Genomic DNA, 24,206 nt, shown 5'->3' with positions numbered 1-24,206 from the left:
AATTGTTGGGGAGGAAGGGTGATTAGATGAATAAGATTGATTGACATTGAAGCATGTTTTTTTAATTTTTACCTTGAATCGTTGGCTTTTGATTTGTTGATTGGGGTAAAGTATGTTTTATATGTTCATTGATGAGCTCTTTGCTTAGGGACAAGCAAAGGTTTGGCTTGGGGGAGTTTGATATGTCTGTTTTATATAGTGTTTTACCCCCGTCCCGTGGTCATTATTAGTAGTGTTTTTGGCTCTTTCGGGCCACTTTTATTACTAATATGTGTTTTCTAGTGTTTTCGTAGTTTTGGTTGAGTTTTGCAGGGAATTGCACCTTTGGAGCATTTTCCCGGGATTTTTATGAAGCAACTACGAGCATTGGAAGAACGCGACCACTTTTGGAGCCCAAGGCCGGTTAGAGCCATCAAGCCGGTGATTAAGGGCTCGGTTATTTGGATCACGAGGCAATTGGACCATGTATTCGAGACCCGAGAGGAAATATGGATTGAGCCGAGAAATCTAGCCTAATCGAAGTCCAAAGCCTTGAAGATAAAGACCGGGCCCGATCACGCAAGCAATCGCCCGATCAGGCGGATGCGCGTGGGAGTGCCATCAAGGGAAGGCGCGCCCGATCGGGTGACCTGCTAGCTCGATCGGGCGCGGCATCTAAGAAGACCTGTGCGACAAAAAAGGCGCGCCCGATCGGGCGGCCTCTAGCCCGATCGGGCGCGTGTTTCTGGAGAAGTGTTTTTGACGAGCAATTAGTTTCTAATTAGGAGTTGTTTTTAGTTTTGTTTAAATACGTTTTTGTACGGATTATTTAGGATCATTCTAACTTCTTCTTCTTCTTCTCTTAATCTCTTCTCTTAGACTTTCTCTCTCTACTTAGTTTTCTCTCTCTTAATCTCTCTCTAAACCTTTGTCCTTAATTCTACTTTTAATTTCAGATTTATTTTGGTAACGATTCCTCTTCTCTTAATCTTAGTTATTTATTCTATTCCTTTCATCATGTCTTATTTTATTGTTTTGATTAGTTTAGTTTTTAATATGTGTGAGTAGTTTAATTTCTAGGGTTTATGGGGATCTAATAAATAATATGAAGGGGTAAATTATTGTTGTTAATTATCAATGCTAGATTAATTTCCTATTGATTGATTTAATGCTCTGTGACTAGATTAGGCCTATCTTTTATGCATGAGTTTGACAATATTGATTCAAGAATCGAGAGATGAGAATTGATGTTTAGGTCTAGTTTCAATAGGCAAGTTAATTTATAAATGGTTAAGTCAAGATTCGAGAGATGAGATTTAATACCGGTAAATTAATTGTGTGATTGTAATAAGTAGCGTGAGCCCTTTACAATCTGGTTAATTGATGCATTGATGATTGACTATTATTGATTATTGGTATTGCATGATAATTTCTTATTGGATTGTTTTAATGTTTTACAATTGCGGCTTGTAAAAGTATAGCAATATTAAATTGATGAATCGAGCAGATGTTAATTTGATATTAAAGGCTATTTTCAATAAGAACTTAGATCTAGTAAATTGTGAGAGCCTGTTAGATCTATGTTGATTAATAAATTGCGAGAGCCTGTTAATCATGTTATCTATGCCATGTCAATGATTGATTACCCTATTTTACCCCGGAGTATTATTTATTGGTGAACCTATGCCCTAGATCCTTTTATATATTATTTTCTCCCTATTCCTACTCTTTTTAGTTTAGTTTCATATTCAACTTTTAATATTGGTTACTTAAATAATTTAGATTATAATATTTAATTAGGAGTAAAAAGACTAGTTTCCCTGTGGAGATCGACCCTACTTCCCTATCTACTTTAGTTAGTGATTTAGGGAATTATTTTTGATTAGGGGATACGACTTTACCCTGTCAAAATTTTGCGCCGTTGCCGGGGAAACGGTTTTATTTTTATTTCTGATTGTTTTTGTAGTCTAGATTATTTCTCTTTTGTCTCAGAGAGCGTTAGTTCTCTGAGACAAATCTCATATTTGCTTCTAGTTTTTGTTTATGCCCAGGTGTTCTAGATCAGGTTATATCCCATTCGATCCTGAGATCGAACGTTCCTTCCATAGACAGAAAAACTTCTAAAAGCAAATTCTTGCGGATTCTGGTGATACCAACAATAATCACCGCGATCCTCCGACTGATTCTAGCAATTCAGAGACATCATCAGACACAGAATCAGAGATGGCGGCTCCAAAGAAGCTTAGTGATTATTCACAACCAAAGCTTGCGGATTTCCCACATCTCACCCCTCCTCCGGCTCTTGATGGGGTTCAATTTGAAATTAAACCCCAATTTATAACGATGATAGAGAGGAAGAAATTCAGTGGAGCAAAGGGTGAAGACCCGAATCTTCACATTGCTGACTATTGTCAATATTGCAACACCATAAGGCAAGCCGGGGTCACTCAAGACCAAATCAGGGAGATTCTCTTTCCCTTTTCTTTAACTGGAAAAGCTAAATTGTGGTATAATGGTTTGAATAGAACTACACTTGGTATAACTGACTGGGAAACTCTTGTTTTAAATTTCTATAACAAATATTATCCTGCAGAGAGAATAGCAGTATTACGGAGTGCAATTCAGAACTTTTCCTAAGAAGCCGATGAGTCTTTATATGAGGCTTGGGAAAGGTTCAAGGACTTACAAAGAGAATGCCCTCACCATAATTTAGCACAATGGCAGTTAATCCAAGCCTTTTATAACGGAATTGGAAATTCTTCTAGAATAATTTTAGACTCTGCAGCTAGTGGAAGATTTATGAATCTTAATGTTGATGATGCAGGTCAGGTTATTGAAGATATGGCGATACACAATTCCCAATATGGGAATCCTAGAGGATTTGCTAACAAGGGGAAACATAGTGTCGACTCTGTATCCTTTTGCAAGCTCAACTGACCTCTATTTGTCAAAAATTAGATAATCTGAGCACTGCTAGCGTAGCTAATGTTTCTGCAATTAAGAACAATTCTAATGAGGCTTTCTGTGAAAATTGTGGTATTGTAGGTCATTGGGAGCAGGATTGCAAGAGTTCCGTGGAGCAAGTTAATGCCTTCCAAGCTTATAGGCAGAATAACCCATACTCCAACACTTACAATCCTGGGTATCGGAATCATCTATACCTTTCCTACCGGAGCACTAATGTTCAAAATCCACCACCACAAGAACCACAGGTGCCACAACAACAGCAACAGAAATACTATCATCCCAATGCTAGCCAGAAGAATCAACCACAACAACCCCCCTCATCTTCAGACCCTTCTTTGGGGGAAATTAGAGCAATGTTGGTCAATATGCAAAAGCACATGGAGAGCAGAGATGCGACAATTGATCAAATTTTAGCGCATAATAAAATTGTAGATAATCAAATTGCGCAACTCTCCGCTACTCTACAAGCACGCCAACAGGGAGCCCTGCCGGCACAGCCGACTAGGCCTACGGATCAAGCATTTGCAATTACTCTAAGGAGTGGTTCAAACTATGAAGGGCCCTCTATGCCCAGAGTTGATGAACCTATTTTATTAAATAATGCTAATCTTGATTCCATTAAACCAAACAATGTAATTGCTAGCCCTGTAGGGCTAGGGGATAATACTAACACATCCAATTCTACATTGCAGGGTAAAACTCCAGAGAAGGTGGCTACTCCAGACAAAGATAAGAATGCTCAAAAGCCAATTATCAAACTCCCTTTCCCCAATCGTCAATTGAAAACAAACTTGGATAAGCAGTTTGGTAAGTTTCTGGAGGTGGTAAAAGATTTGAAGGTAACAGTTCCTTTCACTGAATTGATCACACAAATCCCCTCATATGCAAAATTTACGAAGGAAATATTGACGAGAAAAAGGTCTATTAGTGAGGTAGAGACAGTAGCTTTCACTGCAGAGTGTAGTGCCGTACTTCAAAATAAGTCTCCACCTAAGTTAAAAGATCCGGGTAGTTTTTCTATTCCTTGTCATATTGGTAATCTCTTGATTGATAATGCATTATGTGATTTGGGTGCTAGTCTTAGCGTCATGCCATTATCTGTGTGTTCTAAGTTGAATATGGGTAAATTAAAAGCTACCAATATAACTCTGCAAATGGCCGACCGTTCTTTCAAATAACCCCTAGGTGTTTTAGAGGATGTCCCCATTAGAGTAGGTAAATTTTATATACTTGTAGATTTTGTTGTTCTTGATATGGCTGAGGATATGCAAACCCCAATTATTTTGGGTAGACCATTCCTTAACACTGCAGGAGCAGTCATAGATGTTGGAAGTGGTAAGTTAACACTATCAGTAGGGGACGATAAAGTGGTTTTTAATCTGAATAATACCCCCAAAAGCTCCATGACAGAGGAGAAATGAGTCAGTGTCAATGTGGTTGTAAATTATTCTAACAAGCCCCAAGCTCTTGAAAAAGATCCCTTGGAGGCGGTATCTTCTATTGCATCCCTTTCAGATGAGATAGACAAATGGCAGAAGGAAGTCGATGCAATAGAAAGAGCACTCTACAATGTTGGTCTTGGTTTTGAGGATGAACAAGTGGAACCGATCGAGCAAGTTGTGCGAATCGAGCCTACGCCAAGTGTTCCGCCAGATCGAGTTGCAAATGTTGAACGCAATGACAAGTAGAAGCAACATTTGATCGAAGAAGGGTTTTTAGTGCGTCACATTGAAAATCCCCCATTCCAAGTCAAGGAGGATCCACTACATAAGGCGACTTGGCGTCCCACAGGTTATGTCAGGAAGCCGCATCGTAGCCTAAACATCACTAGACCGGGTGGGAAACCACCCGATCAAGCGTTAGGTAAAGGGTCCTAGGAATTGTACTTGGTAAGAAGGTCGTGCGGGACCTATATAAACCAGCGCTTTGCGGGAGGCAACCCGTATTTTATGCTTTCTAGATTAGTTCTTCTTTTCTCTCATTTTTTATTTTTATTTTAGAGAGGTGAGGAGAGTGATATTTCACCAGTTTTAAGTGTCGTTGTACAGGTATGAATTTGATAGGTATAAAGACTTAGAAAATTTTGAAGAAGAAACAAAATCGGAGAAACCCCAGTGCTTGGTACGGGCCCGATCGGGCTAGGCTCGCCCGATCGGGCGCGCAAGTGAGGCAAAAATCGGAGCAAAATTCGCCCGATCGGGCGTGCAAGCAACCCAGATTTCAGCCTATTATTCGCCCGATCGGGCGTGAGAGGAGACCTGGAAACAAAGTCTATTTTCGCCCGATCGGGCAAAGTCGCCCGATCGGGCGCTCATCGAGTAAGAAGAAAAGAAATATCGGGCGAAGCTCGCCCGATCGGGCTAGCAAAACGCCAAAATTACGTTCGAGTTCGCGCCCGATCGGGCGGAGCTCGCCCGATCGGGCGCGCAGCTTACATTCTGGAATTCGCAACTTCGCCCGATCGGGCGAGGCTCGCCCGATCGGGCGAGGCTCGCCCGATCGAGCGCGCCTTCAGGCCGTTCCCCCCTTTATTTTCTTTTCTCTTCTTTCTTTCCTCATTTTCTCCTTATTTCATCTTCTTCATTCACTTTCTCTCTCTAAAACCTCCATTTTCATACCTTCAACTCACATTTCAATCCAAGATCTCTTCCAATTCTTCCATCCAAACTTGAAAATTCTTACATTTTCCAACTCCTCTCATCTTCCTCTACATTCTACACTAAATTTTCAACACTTTCTCTCAATTTCTTCTCAAACCCTAAGAGAGAGAAAACTTCAATTCCTACTATTTCCACTCTAAAATGGCTTTCAAGAGGTCTCGGACTGTTCGGGGTGAAGGATCGAGGCAACAAGCACCTACCATTGACCCGGAGCTGCAAATTCCGGGGTGGGAGAGGGTGGTCATCACCACCCATGAGCAAAGGTAGAGGATGCTCAACCTCGTCACACGGCAGGTAATTCCTACCCGTTTTATTCATCATCCTACGCTTTCTAGACTAGGAATTGATAAATATGTTGAAAAACTGTTCAAGGGAATTGGCATGAGTGGTTTGTTCCAATTACATTATGATACATATGATTATTTGACTTTAGAATTCATTTCTAGTTTTAACGTCATAAAATCAAATGCTCTAATCTCTCATGTTCAATTTCGTTTGTTTAATAAAGATATTAAATTGTCTTTGAAGGATTTTGGTAAATTGTTTGAATTGAAAGCCGATAGACCAATTGAACCACCCCAAGACAACATTACTTTTGTCTACCGTGCTTTAACAGGGAATCCTAACTTAAACCTCCAACATGCCAAGGGCACTTGGATTCTACATCCCGTGCCAAAACTTTGGCAACGGTTTGTTGGCCTCACCATCTTTGGGAGGCATGAACCGGCTAATGTGAGGAGAGATGAACTAGAATTATTAGGATCATACATGATTCCTAAGAGTGACAAGCTTAACATAGTTCATAGGATGGCCCAACACTTTCAAAGGGTGGCCAATGCGGCCGAATCGGGTAGGTCTAGGGTCCCAATTTACTTTGGTGGGTTAGTAACCCACATTGCGGTCAAATACCTTAGTTGGACCCCTAATGATGATGGTAAGGTAGCCGGACCAACCCTAATGGACGCACCCTACTTAGGAGGCCTTAACTGGATAAATGTGATAGGGGGTGAGACTTGGTGGGTAATTCATAGAGAGTCGGGTAGGAAAGATAACGCACCCTATTTGCTTTCTAGGTTAGTTTTTATTTTCTTTCCTAGTGTAGTTTTTATTGCTTTCTTTATATATAAAAATACAAAAAAATTCAAAAATAAAAAAATTCAAAAATACGTTTCAATGAATTGTAAATCATGCTTCCCTGTGCCCCATACTTGAGAAAATTGTTTTGATTCTTGGTATTTGATGATGAATATTGTAGATTTGTTGGTCATGATTTGAAGTCTAATTGTTTGGATTCCTTAACTTGCGTCAATTTTGTCCAACTACTTGTGAATATAGTGCATGACTAGTTGATTTGGTTAGGAAATGTGTGATAGTTCCATAATTCCTGGTATGTCAATGAATTTGAGTATTGATTTGCAACTATGAGTAGTGTTTCATGATTTTTTATTATGCACATGAGGAGGACGAAGGCGTTCATTCTTTAGGTAGCCTTCAGAGATATTTAGATACATTTGTTCCCTTCTTGTCACCCATATTGTTGCTTGTGCCCTTTTATTGTTTATAGCCACATTACAAGCCTTAATTGCCCCATTGGTTACTAGTCCCAAGCTTGGCTTGGGGGAGCTATTAGTGAGTGAGGTGAGGGAGTTTGTAGTATGCACTTTATTTGCATAATTTGGGTGGGTTTTGAGATGTAATTTGTTCTTGATCATATTTTTGTTTTTATGAGTTTGAAAGTTGTATATATTTGAAAAAAAAATAAAAGTGTGATGAAAAAAAAGAAGTTCGAGAAAAAAAAAAAGAGAAATATGAAAAAAAAGAAAGTGAACTTCTAAGAAAAAAAGAGGAAAAATGTTTGATGTTCAAGTGTTCTAAGTGAAGGTTAACCAAAAGAAAGGAAAAAAAAAAGGGGTTGAGTTTCAATGTAAATATTTCAAGTTACGAGTTCAAAGTTTGTTATTCACTCTTGTTCTACATTATCATATTTTTATGAGTGAATTTGTGAGTGTTGGGATTGTTTTATTGTTTGGAGTATATTTGGTTGATGTTGGAGTTGGTTATGTTGGAGATGTGTATGATCATTACTTTTGATCATAGGTTTATTAGGATTTGGCTCCCTTAATGCATAGCTTTTCTCTCACATAATCCCAAATTTATCCTACCCTTACCCTAGCCTTACATTGCAAGCTTAAAAGACCTTCCGACCTTGTGCATAGAAGTTATGTAAATGTGAAAGTGTTGTCTTTCAATGCAAGTTATGACTTGACATATTTCGAGTCGACTAGTAGATTGAGCGTTCAATGTTTTTATACACACGAGAGTGTGAGTTGGGAGGGCATTGTTCACATTAAAGGGGTTGGGTGGAGAGCGATCGAGTACATTCTTTACTCGCCACATAAATGAGAGTCGATTGTGTAAGCACTAGTCTTGAATTCTATATGCTCTTGTGGTTTGCTCTACTTGACAATTGTTGGGGAGGAAGGGTGATTAGATGAATAAGATTGATTGACATTGAAGCATGTTTTTTTAATTTTACCTTGAATCGTTGGCTTTTGATTTGTTGATTGGGGTGAAGTATGTTTTATATGTTCATTGATGAGCTCTTTGCTTAGGGACAAGCAAAGGTTTGGCTTGGGGGAGTTTGATATGTCTGTTTTATATAGTGTTTTACCCCCGTCCCGTGGTCATTATTAGTAGTGTTTTTGGCTCTTTCGGGCCACTTTTATTACTAATATGTGTTTTCTAGTGTTTTCGTAGTTTTGGTTGAGTTTTGCAGGGAATTGCACCTTTGGAGCATTTTCCAGGGATTTTTATGAAGCAACTACGAGCATTGGAAGAACGCGACCACTTTTGGAGCCCAAGGCCGGTTAGAGCCATCGAGCCGGTGATTAAGGGCTCGGTTATTTGGATCACGAGGCAATTGGACCATGTATTCGAGACCCGAGAGGAAATATGGATTGAGCCGAGAAATCTAGCCCAATCGAAGTCCAAAGCCTTGAAGATAAAGACCGGGCCCGATCGAGCAAGCAATCGCCCGATCGGGCAGATGCGCGTGGGAGTGCCATCAAGGGAAGGCGCGCCCGATCGGGTGACATGCTAGCTCGATCGGGCGCGGCATCAATGAAGACATGTGCGACAAAAAAGGCGCGCCCGATCGGGCGGCCTCTAGCCCGATCGGGCGCGTGTTTCTGGAGAAGTGTTTTTGACGAGCAATTAGTTTCTAATTAGGAGTTGTTTTTAGTTTTGTTTAAATACGTTTTTGTACGGATTATTTAGGATCATTCTAACTTCTTCTTCTTCTTCTCTTAATCTCTTCTCTTAGACTTTCTCTCTCTACTTAGTTTTCTCTCTCTTAATCTCTCTCTAAACCTTTGTCCTTAATTCTACTTTTAATTTCAGATTTATTTTGGTAATGATTCCTCTTCTCTTAATCTTAGTTATTTATTCTATTCCTTTCATCATGTCTTATTTTATTGTTTTGATTAGTTTAGTTTTTAATATGTGTGAGTAGTTTAATTTCTAGGGTTTATGGGGATCTAATAAATAATATGAAGGGGTAAATTATTGTTGTTAATTATCAATGCTAGATTAATTTCCTATTGATTGATTTAATGCTCTGTGACTAGATTAGGCCTATCTTTTATGCATGAGTTTGACAATATTGATTCAAGAATCGAGAGATGAGAATTGATGTTTAGGTCTAGTTTCAATAGGCAAGTTAATTTATAAATGGTTAAGTCAAGATTCGAGAGATGAGATTTAATACCGGTAAATTAATTGTGTGATTGTAATAAGTAGCGTGAGCCCTTTACAATCTGGTTAATTGATGCATTGATGATTGACTATTATTGATTATTGGTATTGCATGATAATTTCTTATTGGATTGTTTTAATGTTTTACAATTGCGGCTTGTAAAAGTATAGCAATATTAAATTGATGAATCGAGCAGATGTTAATTTGATATTAAAGGCTATTTTCAATAAGAACTTAGATCTAGTAAATTGTGAGAGCCTGTTAGATCTATGTTGATTAATAAATTGCGAGAGCCTGTTAATCATGTTATCTATGCCATGTCAATGATTGATTACCCTATTTTACCCCGGAGTATTATTTATTGGTGAACCTATGCCCTAGATCCTTTTATATATTATTTTCTCCCTATTCCTACTCTTTTTAGTTTAGTTTCATATTCAACTTTTAATATTGGTTACTTAAATAATTTAGATTATAATATTTAATTAGGAGTAAAAAGACTAGTTTCCCTGTGGAGATCGACCCTACTTCCCTATCTACTTTAGTTAGTGATTTAGGGAATTATTTTTGATTAGGGGATACGACTTTACCCTGTCAAAATTTTGCGCCGTTGCCGGGGAAACGGTTTTATTTTTATTTCTGATTGTTTTTGTAGTCTAGATTATTTCTCTTTTTTGTCTCAGAGAGCGTTAGTTCTCTGAGACAAATCTCATATTTGCTTCTAGTTTTTGTTTATGCCCAGGTGTTCCAGATCAGGTTATATCCCATTCGATCCTGAGATCGAACGTTCCTTCCATAGACAGAAAAACTTCTACAAGCAAATTCTGGCGGATTCTGGTGATACCAACAATAATCACCGCGATCCTCCAACTGATTCTAGCAATTCAGAGACATCATCAGACACAGAATCAGAGATGGCGGCTCCAAAGAAGCTTAGTGATTATTCACAACCAAAGCTTGCGGATTTCCCACATCTCACCCCTCCTCCGGCTCTTGATGGGGTTCAATTTGAAATTAAACCCCAATTTATAACGATGATAGAGAGGAAGCAATTCAGTGGAGCAAAGGGTGAAGACCCGAATCTTCACATTGCTGACTATTATCAATATTGCAACACCATAAGACAAGCCGGGGTCACTCAAGACCAAATCAGGGAGATTCTCTTTCCCTTTTCTTTAACTGGAAAAGCTAAATTGTGGTATAATGGTTTGAATAGAACTACACTTGGTATAACTGACTGGGAAACTCTTGTTTTAAATTTCTATAACAAATATTATCCTGTAGAGAGAACAGCAGTATTACGGAGTGCAATTCAGAACTTTTCCCAAGAAGCCGATGAGTCTTTATATGATGCTTGGGAAAGGTTCAAGGACTTACAAAGAGAATGCCCTCACCATAATTTAGCACAATGGCAGTTAATCCAAGCCTTTTATAACGGAATTTGAAATTCTTCTAGAATAATTTTAGACTCTGCAGCTAGTGGGAGATTTATGAATCTTAATGTTGATGATGCAGGTCAGGTTATTGAAGATATGGCGATACACAATTCCCAATATGGGAATCCTACAGGATTTGCTAACAAGGGGAAACATAGTGTCGACTCTGTATCCTTTTTGCAAGCTCAACTGACCTCTATTTGTCAAAAATTAGATAATTTGAGCACTGCTAGCGTAGCTAATGTTTCTGCAATTAATAACAATTCTAATGAGGCGTTCTGTGAAAATTGTGGTATTGTAGGTCATTGGGAGCAGGATTGCAGGAGTTCCGTGAAGCAAGTTAATGCCTTCCAAGCTTATATACAGAATAACCCATACTCCAACACTTACAATCCTGGGTATCGGAATCATCCATACCTTTCCTACCGGAGCACTAATGTTCAAAATCCACCACCACAAGAACCACAGGTGCCACAACAACAGCAGCAGAAATACTATCATCCCAATGCTAGCCAGAAGAATCAACCACAACAACCCCCCTCATCTTCAGACCCTTCTTTGGGGGAAATTAGAGCAATGTTGGTCAATATGCAAAAGCACATGGAGAGCAGAGATGCGACAATTGATCAAATTTTAGCGCATAATAAAATTGTAGATAATCAAATTGCGCAACTCTCCGCTACTCTACAAGCACGCCAACAGGGAGCCCTGCCGGCACAGCCGACTAGGCCTACGGATCAAGCATTTGCAATTACTCTAAGGAGTGGTTCAAACTATGAAGGGCCCTCTATGCCCAGAGTTGATGAACCTATTTTATTAAATAATGCTAATCTTGATGCCATTAAACCAAACAATGTAGTTGCTAGCCCTGCAGGGCTAGGGGATAATACTAACACATCCAATTCTACATTGCAGGGTAAAACTCCAGAGAATGTGGCTACTCCAGACAAAGATAAGAATGCTCAAAAGCAAATTATCAAACTTCCTTTCCCCAATTGTTAGTTGAAGACAAACTTGGATAAGCAGTTTGGTAAGTTTCTGGAGGTGGTAAAAGATTTGAAGGTAACAGTTCCTTTCACTGAATTGATCACACAAATCCCCTCATATGCAAAATTTACGAAGGAAATATTGACGAGAAAAAGGTCTATTAGTGAGGTAGAGACAGTAGCTTTCACTGCAGAGTGTAGTGCCGTACTTCAAAATAAGTCTCCACCTAAGTTAAAAGATCCGGGTAGTTTTTCTATTCCTTGTCATATTGGTAATCTCTTGATTGATAATGCATTATGTGATTTGGGTGCTAGTCTTAGCGTCATGCCATTATCTGTGTGTTCTAAGTTGAATATGGGTAAATTAAAAGCTACCAATATAACTCTGCAAATGGCCGACCGTTCTTTCAAATACCCCCTAGGTGTTAGTGTTAGCGTCATGCCATTATCTGTGATTTGGTTAGGAAATGTGTGATAGTTCCATAATTCCTGGTATGTCAATGAATTTGAGTATTGATTTGCAACTATGAGTAGTGTTTCATGACTTTATAATATGCACATGAGGAGGACGAAGGCGTTCATTCCTTAGGTAGCCTTCAGAGATATTTAGATACATTTGTTCCCTTCTTGTCACCCATGTTTTTGCTTGTTCCCTTTTATTGTTTATAGCCACATTACAAGCCTTAATTGCCCCATTGGTTACTAGTCCCAAGCTTGGCTTGGGGGAGCTATTAGTGAGTGAGGTGAGGGAGTTTGTAGTGTGCACTTTATTTGCACAATTTGGGTGGGTTTTGAGATGTAATTTGTTCTTGATCATATTTTTGTTTTTATGAGTTTGAAAGTTGTATATATTTTAAAAAAAATAAAAGTGTGATGGAAAAAAAGAAGTTCAAGAAAAAAAAAGAGAAATATGAAAAAAAAAAAAAAAAAAGAAAGTGAACTTCTAAGAAAAAAAGAGGAAAAATGTTTGATGTTCAAGTGTTCTAAGTGAAGGTTAATTAAAAGAAAGGAAAAAAAAGGGGTTGAGTTTCAATGTAAATATTTCAAGTTACGAGTTCAAAGTTTGTTATTCACTCTTGTTCTACATTATCATATTTTTATGAGTGAATTTGTGAGTGTTGGGATTGTTTTATTGTTTGGAGTATATTTGGTTGATGTTGGAGTTGGTTATGTTGGAGATGTGTATGATAATTACTTTTGATCATAGGTTTATTAGGATTTAGCTCCCTTAATGCATAGCTTTTCTCTCACATAATCCCAAATTTATCCTACCCTTACCCTAGCCTTACATTGCAAGCTTAAAAGACCTTCCGACCTTGTGCATAGAAGTTATGTAAATGTGAAAGTGTTGTCTTTCAGTGCAAGTTATGACTTGACATATTTCGAGTCGACTAGTAGATTGAGCGTTCAATGTTTTTATACACACGAGAGTGTGAGTTGGGAGGGCATTGTTCACATTAAAGGGGTTGGGTGGAGAACGATCAAGTACATTCTTTACTCGCCACATAAATGAGAGTCGAGTGTGTAAGCACTAGTCTTGAATTCTATATGCTCTTGTGGTTTGCTCTACTTGACAATTGTTGGGGAGGAAGGGTGATTAGATGAATAAGATTGATTGACATTGAAGCATGTTTGTTTAATTTTACCTTGAATTGTTGGCTTTTGATTTGTTGATTGGGGTGAAGTATGTTTTATATGTTCATTGATGAGCTCATTGAAGTAGGTTTGGCTTGGGGGAGTTTGATATGTCTATTTTATATAGTATTTTACCCCCGTCCCTTGGTCATAATTAGTAGTGTTTTTGGCCCTTTAGGGCCACTTTTATTACTAATATGTGTTTTCTAGTGTTTTCGTAGTTTTGGTTAAGTTTTGCAGGGAATTTAACCTTTGGAGCATTTTCCCGGGATTTTTTATGAAGCGACTACGAGCATTGGAGGAACACGACCATTTTTAAAGCCCAAGGCCAGTTAGAGCCATCGAGCCGGTGATTAAGGGCTCGGTTATTTGGATCACGAGGTAATTGGACCACGTATTCGACACCCGAGAGGAAATATGGATTGGGCCGAGAAATTTAGCCCAAATCGAAGTCCAAACCTTGAAGACGAAGCCGGGCCCGATCGGGCATGCTTACGCCCGATCGGGCGAGCTGCGCGCATGCCAGCTGCCAAGGAGATGCGCGCCCGATCGGGTGAGCGTGGGCTCGATCGGGCGCAGCACTGAAGGATGGGCATAGGATAAAAGGCGGGCCCGATCGGGCGCCCCCTTCGCCCGATCGGGCGCGTGTTTTGTTAGAACCTGATTAAGCTTTGTTTAATTCGTGTTTTAGGAGAGATATTTATATTCGTTTTGTACGGATAATTAATCACTTCCTTCTCTTTGACTTTCTCTCTCTACTTAGTATTCTTTTCTCTCTCTAGAATTCTCTCTAAACTCTTGTACTTAATTCCTTCATTAATTCCAGATTTGTTTTGGTACAATTTCTTCCCTTTCTAATTTCAGCTATTTTAATTGTTTTCTTGTTTATGTTTTTAATTGTTTATTTAATTGGATTAGTTATGATGATTAGTGAGTAGTTTAATTCTAGGGTTTATGGGGATCCATAATTAATATGAAGGGATAGTTTGTTATTATTGATTGTTGATATTGCATGATAATTTCCTATTGAATTGTTTTAATTCTTTGCAATTAGATTATGAATCGAGCAGATGTAATTTGATTGTGAATGTTTAGCAATATTGAATTGATGAATCGAGCAGATGTTGATTTAATATTAAAGGCTATTTTTAATAGGAACTTAGGTCTAATAAATTGCGAGAGCCTGTTAGATCCATGTTGGTTAATAAATTGCGAGAGCCTGTTAATCATGTTATTGATGCATTGTTAATTATTAATTGCTTCGTTCTATCCCGGAATATTAATTATTGGTGAACCTGCGACCCTAGGTTTCCTTATTATTGATTCTTTTCTCCCTAAACTCATCCTTCGTAGTATAGAATTCATATCTAAAATATTGGTTACTTAGATAATTTAGATTATAACAATTAATTAGAATTAAAAAGACTTGTTTCCCTGTGGAGTTCGACCCTACTTCCCTATCTACTGTAGTTAGTGATTTAGGTAATTATTTTTTATTAGGGGATACGACTTTACCCTGTCAGGCGTCCAAAAGGGAAGAAGATAGAGCAAAAGAGTCGCCAACAAGTTTTTTAGGAACTTGTAAACCGTTCACAGGGTGAAGGTTACACCCCTTTAACGATCCAAGAGATCGCCAACTCCATAAGGTCTAGAACCAAATAAGGGTTCGGGGATGAAGGTACAAATCCAACCTAAAAGAGATTGAACCTGCCCTAATAATAGGCCTCTACTTTATTCTGATCGTATTCATGTGCGCTTTCTAATTAACATGCAATCAATAGGATTAACCCAAACCTGTTTATCTATGTTGGTTGAGTATTAATGCACAAATAAACTATTATTGGCGATCACTTGAAATTATAATCACAATTAACCCTAAAAAGATTATTAAATATCTTAGTAAGCGTGAGTACAAGTACAAAATTCCCTTTAAACATGCAATAAAAGGCGTGATCAAGCAATAACAATATATAATCAAGCAACATAATAATAATCAATAATCATGAATAATAATTATAATAATCATAATAATAATAATATCACCATAAATAAAATAATCATCATCAAAATAATAATAATAATAATAACAATAATATTCATGATCATGTTCATGTTAATATTAAAGCATAATAATAGCAAGATCCTAGGCATGATACTAACAAGATTAATAACCAACCCTAGCATGTCACTAAGCAATAAAAATCAAATCTTTAGCCCTAACATGATACTAACAATTATAAATATTAGAAAGAATATAGGAAGCATCGTACTAATCATATTTAATATTAAAGTTACCCTAGACATGATACTAGGAATATCATAATAACAATATAAACATGATTTCTACATCATAACATCAATTAAAACCATTAAAGAACTTACTTTGATGCCTCGTATCTCTTTCTAATTACAAAATACACACGTTAGTAACTTCAAGGAAAATAATCAAAACAATTAAATTAAATAATTGAAATAGAGATTTGGGACCAAACCCTTAGAAATATCAAACCTTTCACGTCTAGGGCGAAGGCAACTTCGAATATGGCTAGGTGTATCTAAATCTTGCGAATGCGGAATTTTGTATGAGAAAACCAAATTTAGGAGGAGATGAATGAGAGAATTAAAAGAATGCTAATGAATGTTGATTAATGGTGAGAATTGATGAATCTTGATGAATGAAAACGGATTTTTTAATACGATATTTATAGAAAAAATCACCCAAAAAAGATAAATTAACAAAACAGAGTCTGACGCTCAGGAAACAAAGCTGGCGCCAACCCTGGCTAGCTGGCGCCAGGCACAAGCACTAGCGCCAAGCGCCAGGCCTGGTTCCAGGCGCCAAGGCCTGGGGTTGGACGCCAAGCTCGATTTTAACACGTTTTCGAAAATCCGATAAGTTTACCGTACTGGAGGATAAAATAATATAATTTCTTCGAAAATGCTATTTGATTTTGATTAAAACTCTGAAAAGTCAACAAAGTCAACTTATTGACAGGGGAATAATCGCGTCGTCTAACGACTATCCCTAGATCAAATACAATTTATACAACCTAAACAAACCTAATACGAGTATAAGGCAAGCATAGGGGTCGAACCACAGAGAACGGTAAACACCACCAAATGTTATCGACAATTAAGCTAGTCCGGAATAGGAGATAAATAAACTAAAGTCTAAAGATGCTAAAACAAGAAATAAAACATTAAGGCACCAAGGGAAATGGGTAGGTGAAGTTGACGCTTGATTATACAATAACAAAGTAGCATATCAATGGTAAACTAAACATGCATGAATACCGAAGTAAAGGGTCCAATCTAGCCGCCTTCCGGGGTCAATTGGCTTCTTCTAACATAGCCTCTATGTTTCCACATTAGAACCATATACTAGGAGGTACTATTAAATAACAATCGATAGTAATGAATCTCAACTAAGTTAACTTCCGTTACTTGTTAGTAAAGACTCATCTTTGATCAACTAACAATGTGCACTTGCAAGAAAGACCAAAGAATATCAAGCATGCAAAGACTTTAATCACCATTAACATAACCCCAACATTAAAAGCATGAACAATTAGCAACTACACCATCCCCACACCCTTGGCTAGATGACTACTCACAAATCATGTTGAAAACAATATCAATCATCAAATCAATAAGCATCAACATGATTAATAAGCAAGGAAGAAAAATAAAAGCAAATAAACAAAATCAAGAACAAAGGTAAAGAGAAAGAGTAAAATCGAAATTGCTCATTAATTGAAGATGAAGGTCTACAAAGGATTGAACAAGCTTCTTCTTCAAAATCCAAGTTCATTAATGAAGAAAACCTCACTTTCTCTCTCTACCAATGAAGACTAACCCTAACCTAACCTAAAACTAAAAACTAATTAGAGAGAATAGATGATAGTTATTGAATGTTTTTTAATTACCCCAAAAAATGGGTATTTATACTAAGCTAATAAAACTAGGAAAAATAGAAAAAGAAAAATAAAATAAAATAAATTAAAAGGAAAAGTAAAAATAGAAAACTAAAATACGAATAAACCCACAAATTCCCACAACATATCAGCTTCCCCATTCCCCTTTCATTCGATCTTGGCTGCTCTCAATTCATCATCAACCATCAGCAAGCAATCATCTTAATCACCACCGTTCATCTTCATTAAAACCCATGTGTGAAGCTCGTGGAGTGGTTCAGTCGAACCATGGGTTGGTGCGGCCGAACTACGGGGTTGGTTCGGTCGAACCATGGGTATGTTCGACCACTCCTCTTCGATTAACAAAACCCACAAAGTCTCTGACTCGAACTTCGACCGAACTACCAACGGTTTGCCCGAACCCGATCAATTTGTGATTTACTCTAATTTTGCTCTATTTTTAGCTGATGCTTGTGTGAATTGGTGGTTTGATGTGGCGCAAATTGCTGCTGCTGGTTGTTATTGTTGTTGCGAGTGGAAACATAGGAAGGTGGCGGAGGTTGGTTGCGCAATGTTGCTGCTGTTGGTGCTAATGGAGGTGCGCTGGTGGTTTGCGATGTTGGGGTTTGGCAGGCTGCTGTGTGCGTGAGGGAGCAGGGGAATTAATTGGTGGCTGTTGCGAGGTGAGGGTGGCTGTAAATTGGTGGCTGTAAATTGGTGGTTGAAGGTTGGACTGGTGGCATTGCGGGGTGATTGCTGGAGGTATGGTTGTTGTTGTGGCTGTTGGTGGTGTTGCGGGATGATTGCTGGAGGTATGGTTGTTGTTGTGGCTGTTGGTGGTGTTGCGGGCTGCTCTGGTTTTGGGGTTAGGGCTGCACGTGAAGGTGGTGCTTGCGGGGTTGCAAGCTAGGTTGCGGTGGTCAGGTTGTGTTGCTGTTGGTGTTGGTGGAGCAGGGGATGTGCGGTGTTCAGGTTGAAGCAGGGGAAGTTGCTGTGGTGTTGGTGTGGTGGAGGTTAAGAGAGAGATGGGGTGAAGGATAGGAGGCAGCAGCTTGGGTTGGCTCAAGTTTTGCGCCTCGAACCTTGGACCTCCGAACACGAACATGACCTTAAAACCCGGGACACCTACAACCAAAAACACGAGGGGAAATCAAGACAAAAAGGAATGAAATAAATAAAATAAAACTAAATAAACTAAAATAGGAAATGAGAGAATTAAAACTAAAACTAACAAAATTGAATAAAACACAAACAAATAAAATGTGAAAAACACTCCAAACTAATTAAAATAAATAAAAGTAAAATAGAAATAAGAGAAATAAAACTAAAACTAATAAAGACAAAAAACTATACAAGCAAATAAAGTAAAATAAAATACGAAAATAAACTAAAGCTAATAAAATAAAGAAAATAAACTAAAACGCTCCAAAACTACCAAATAAACAAGAAACTTTATTAAAGAGAAAACAAGAGAAAGAAAGAGAAAATAAGATAAAATAAACACGAAAATGACTCTAAAACTACTCCCTAAGAGTGACATAAATGTCACTCATCAAATTCCCCCAAGCTAAACCTTTGCTCGTCCTCGAGCAAAGCTAAGGCAAAAGAGAACAAGATGGAATTATTAAAGGCAAAAGAAACAAAATAGAAACAAGGAGAAAGAATGTACACTAACTCACTGTTGTAGGAATCACGGATGCATTTAGCGTATGCATCAAGCCCTTTAAACCCCTATGTCGCCAAAGAGGAAGAGTAAGCTCTCGTGAGGGTTTCCTAAGAGGTTTAACCCACAACTCTTGGCAACACATAACATTCAAGGCAAAGGTGAAATCAAGAAAACTCGAGTTTTGATATTTCAAACCAAACACAAACAATGGGCTAAATGCACAAGTATACAATCCTTTCTAGACATTAAAGGTAGCCAAGCAAAAGAATAGCTAAGGTTGATGCACACATAAAGCATGCAAAGGGTAGAGAACTTAGAGGGACTTACACTCCTCCTTATCTCCGACCAAACTCCCGCATCCTCACTAGTTTTGCATCCACTTTTAAGGTGATATCTCGAGATTCCTCGAAGGAATCGAAAGAAATAATCAATGAAAAACATTTAGGCTACCCGACATCTTGACATTGATAGCTTGCTCAATAGGCTTGGCTTGATTACCCTCCATCGGTAGTAACTAAACCTCACTAAGGTCAAAAGGTCTTAAAAGGGTTGAAACGTTTAGGCTAGGGTAAAGGGTGTGGAAATAAATTTGGAAATTGGTGGTAAACTTAGAAGTGAAGCAAGGTTGATCATTCCTCAATTCAAATTCAATAAACTACCAACTTTCAAATAAAAAATTATAGCAATTCCTCCCCCAAGCTTATTCTTTTTCAACCAAACAACAAATATTTTTGTATTTTCTCAGTATTTTCTTCTCTTTTTTTCATTTCTTTTTATTCTTTGCTCTCGCCTCTTTTAACTTTGAGCGGCTTTTTCTTTCATTTCCTTTATTTTCTTCTCATTTACTCAAACCATTCAACATAACAAAAATAATCTCAAGTACCAAAATTTGAGTTTTTCACTTCTTTTTCATTCTTTTTCTCACTTTCATTAACCAAAAATACAAATCAAGTCCCAAGAATGCTTCACAAAAACTAATAAAGGTGAAAATAAAGCAAAGGTCCATTGGTTTGTAATGTGGTTATGCCAAAGAAGGGAAAATGGCTCAAATTGGGTTACTAAATGAGCAAATGCAAAAGAAAAATAAAAGAATAGAGAATAATAACACAAAACAAAAATCCTAATTGCCTTCGTCTTCCCCTAGGTTGGTTCGGTCTCGATCTTGGGTAGATTAAGCCAAATTCTCGATATAAGCTAGCAATGCCAAGGATCCAAACGCCACACATGCAAGAAATGTAGAAGGCTAGAACAAAATAGACACATCCTCACAAAAATGACGGTAGTGGAGTAGCAAAAATCACCTTTAAAGCTTCAACTAGCTAGAGAGCGACAACTGTCTTACCACAAACCAAGTGAGCTAAGGTCTCATAGCCCTTAAGTTCTACTACCTTGACATTGTTATATGTGTGAACCAACCTCGACATTCAAGTGCACGAAAACCTCTAACAACTAGCAAAGAGGGTATTCTAGGTGCTAAAGCCCAATTATGTCCAAGTTTAAAACAAAACATTTTGAAACTTTCCTTGAAAGCCATGGAAAGACACTATACACACAAATATTCACAAAACCAACAATACTCAAGAATGTATATACAATTGTGCAAGATGAAAGCATGATCAATCAAATCTACAAATACCAAAAGTCAACTCAATAAGGCGCTCATGGCCATCCAAACATAGAAAACCAATCTCAATAATAGACTTTGGCAAGTATGAGAGAAATAAATCAAGCAATCATGAGACTATGGATTAAGAAACCACCAAGAGATATAGATAACCCCCCCAAGCTAGCGAATAGCTACTCCCCCAAGCTAGAATGGAGCATTGTCCTCAATGCTCAAAATAAAGGCACAAAGGGTGGGTGGGAGGGGAAGAAAGAAAACACATTCACACAACAATTCATATTCATTCAATCCAAATGCAATTAAGAAAGCGAATCCAAGATGAGGGAAGAAGGAAAGAGTAAACCAAATGTGAGGTGGGTGTTGAAACCCGCAATTGAGCACATTGTCCACAATTTCATCTAATTACTCGTCTTTGTTGCTTTTCCAAATGCAAGCAATCATTGGTGTTCTTCTTCTCAAGGAGCTTAGTCCAAAATCCTTGCACATGAGTATATGCATCGAGTACCTATACACATAAACAAGAGAGTAAACAAAATTGAGAAACACAAAAGAAAGAAAAAGAAAGCAATAAAACACGGGTTACTTCCCGCAAAGGCTTGCTTAACGTCCAAGCATGACCAATCTAGTAAATAACCCGACAAAGAACGCAATAGCTTGTCATATGCACCGGCAAACATATCAAGAAATAGAGCATACGCGATGCTCATATGACAAGCAAACATAAAGTACAAGGAGACATTATGCTTGAGAGAAGGGTGAAAAGAAAAAGTAAAAGAATCAAAAGAAAAAACAAGAAAATAAGAAGAAAAAGTAGAAGAAGAAAAAGAAAAATCCTCACAAAAATCTTTTTGGTTGGCATTATAACTATTTTCCTCATCAACAATGAAAGAGTTAGGGGCTTCGGAAGCATGAATAGGAAGAGGATCCCTAAGAGGTTCTTTGAGAAAAGAAGGGAGGAACAAAGGATAGTAGGAGATATGGTTAAACCTTTGGGAAAAAGGTGTATGAGAAAGGCAAAAAGGGGTAGCTAATCCCTCATCACAAGATCTCACATCACTAATGAGGGAATGAAAATCAATCATGGAATCCTCAAATGAAGAACCCTCATGTTCAACATCTCCCTCAAGCTCAAAAACTCCAAATGATTCAATCTCAACCTCCTCTTCACATCCTTGAACAACATCTCCCTTAAATTTCTCAAGGCCTACCATATCAAAATCAAGAGTGAATGGGGGCAAATTTCTCTCAAACTCATCTCTTTCTAATGAAGCCTTATCAATAAACTCACTCATAAGGTTATGGGCTACCGTTTGAAACTCAAGAAATATTTGGGCCATAATCTCAAATGAGTCCAAATCATCATGAATAGACGAGTCAAAAGCTTGCTCATTGGAATCATCTAGGGGACAATGGGGCACACCTTTAGAATTCATGCAAAAATCGGATGCAATATGAGAAAGAGCATGCACTTCATCATCATTAGAATGTACCTCATTACATTGAGTTATAGAGGGAGGGGAGTTGAAATCATGCATTACATGGTCACTATGGGGAGCATCAAGCACATCATGGGAATTCATATTAGACAAATCATGACAATTAGCATCAACATTAAAAGCATGAGAATCCCGAACATAAGTCTCATGATTGGCCCTCTCCCAATCATAATTATCCCTAGCTAACCATGAATAGAAATCCCAAGCTTCATCCAAAGACATGTCTTGAAATTTACCATTTAACATATTATCAACTACTCCTCTAAAATTCTCATTTAATCCCAAATTGATGATTTCACAATAATCACCCTTGGTTAAACATTTAACACCATATGGAAATCCTCAAGTCTATTGAAATACACCCAAAACGGTTCATTATCAAATTGAGGAATAGAAATATAAGCCATTTTTTTTTCAAACAAAACAAAGAGAACAAAAACAAATCAAAAGAAAATATAAACAATGGACTAGTCTCAATAAGATAACATAACGGTAATGGAAGTCGTTCCCCGGCAACGGCGCCAATTTGACAGGGGAATAATCGCGTCATCTAACGACTATCCCTAGATCAAATACAATTTATACAACCTAAACAAACCTAATACGAGTATAAGGCAAGCATAGGGGTCGAACCACAGAGAACGGTAAACACCACCAAATGTTATCGACAATTAAGCTAGTCCGGAATAGGAGATAAATAAACTAAAGTCTAAAGATGCTAAAACAAGAAATAAAACATTAAGGCACCAAGGGAAATGGGTAGGTGAAGTTGACGCTTGACTATACAATAACAAAGTAGCATATCAATGGTAAACTAAACATGCATGAATACCGAAGTAAAGGGTCCAATCTAGCCGCCATCCGGGGTCAATTGGCTTCTCCTAACATAGTCTCTATGTTTCCACATTAGAACCATATACTAGGAGGTACTATTAAATAACAATCAATAGTAATGAATCTCAACTAAGTCAACTTCCGTTACTTGTTAGTAAAGACTCATCTTTGATCAACTAACAATGTGCACTTGCAAGAAAGACCAAAGAATATCAAGCATGCAAAGACTTTAATCACCATTAACATAACCCCAACATTAAAAGCATGAACAATTAGCAACTACACCATCCCCACACCCTTGGCTAGATGACTACTCACAAATCATGTTGAAAATAATATCAATCATCAAATCAATAAGCATCAACATGATTAATAAGCAAGGAAGAAAAATAAAAGCAAATAAACAAAATCAAGAACAAAGGTAAAGAGAAAGAGTAAGATCGAAATTGCTCATTAATTGAAGATGAAGGTCTACAAAAGATTGAACAAGCTCCTTCTTCAAAATCCAAGTTCATTAATGAAGAAAACCTCACTTTCTCTCTCTACCAATGAAGACTAACCCTAACCTAACCTAAAACTAAAAACTAATTAGAGAGAATAGATGATAGTTATTGAATGTTTTTTAATTACCCCAAAAAATGGGTATTTATACTAAGCTAATAAAACTAGGAAAAATAGAAAAAGAAAAATAAAATAAAATAAATTAAAAGGAAAAGTAAAAATAGAAAACTAAAATAAGAATAAAAATAAATAATAGAAAGAAAATAAGAAAAAGAGAAAAGAAAACAAAGAAATAAAAATAAAAGAAAAAGAAAATAAAAAAATACGAATAAACCCACAAATTCCCACAACATATCAGCTTCCCCATTCCCCTTTCATTCGATCTTGGCTGCTCTCAATTCATCATCAACCATCAGCAAGCAATCATCTTAATCACCACCGTTCATCTTCATTAAAACCCATGTGTGAAGCTCGTGGAGTGGTTCAGTCGAACCATGGGTTGGTGCGGCCGAACTACGGGGTTGGTTCGGTCGAACCATGGGTATGTTCGACCACTCCTCTTCGATTAACAAAACCCACAAAGTCTCTGACTCGAACTTCGACCGAACCACCAACGGTTTGCCCGAACCCGATCAATTAGTGATTTACTCTAATTTTGCTCTATTTTTAGCTGATGCTTGTGTGAATTGGTGGTTTGATGTGGCGCAAATTGCTGCTGCTGGTTGTTATTGTTGTTGCGAGTGGAAACAGAGGA

At 37.7% G+C, this 24,206-nt stretch overlaps 2 non-coding genes across 2 annotated transcripts; both read right to left on the bottom strand.

The window, feature by feature from the left end:
* Window positions 1–2,583: 2,583 nt before the first annotated feature.
* On the bottom strand, window positions 2,584–2,690 carry LOC145561079 (small nucleolar RNA R71). Its single transcript, XR_014093664.1, has one exon. It is a non-coding gene; the product is annotated as a small nucleolar RNA R71 (small nucleolar RNA).
* A 7,965-nt stretch (window positions 2,691–10,655) lies between these two features.
* On the bottom strand, window positions 10,656–10,762 carry LOC145561004 (small nucleolar RNA R71). The gene has a single exon (XR_014093587.1). It is a non-coding gene; the product is annotated as a small nucleolar RNA R71 (small nucleolar RNA).
* Between the last annotated feature and the right edge of the window lie 13,444 nt (window positions 10,763–24,206).

The sequence above is a fragment of the Chenopodium album genome, chromosome 9 (assembly GCF_948465745.1).
Source record: "Chenopodium album chromosome 9, dcCheAlbu1.1, whole genome shotgun sequence".
Classification (NCBI taxonomy): domain Eukaryota; kingdom Viridiplantae; phylum Streptophyta; class Magnoliopsida; order Caryophyllales; family Amaranthaceae; genus Chenopodium; species Chenopodium album.
Note: the sequence above shows the minus strand (reverse complement) of the source record. Positions and strands in the feature narration are given on the sequence as shown.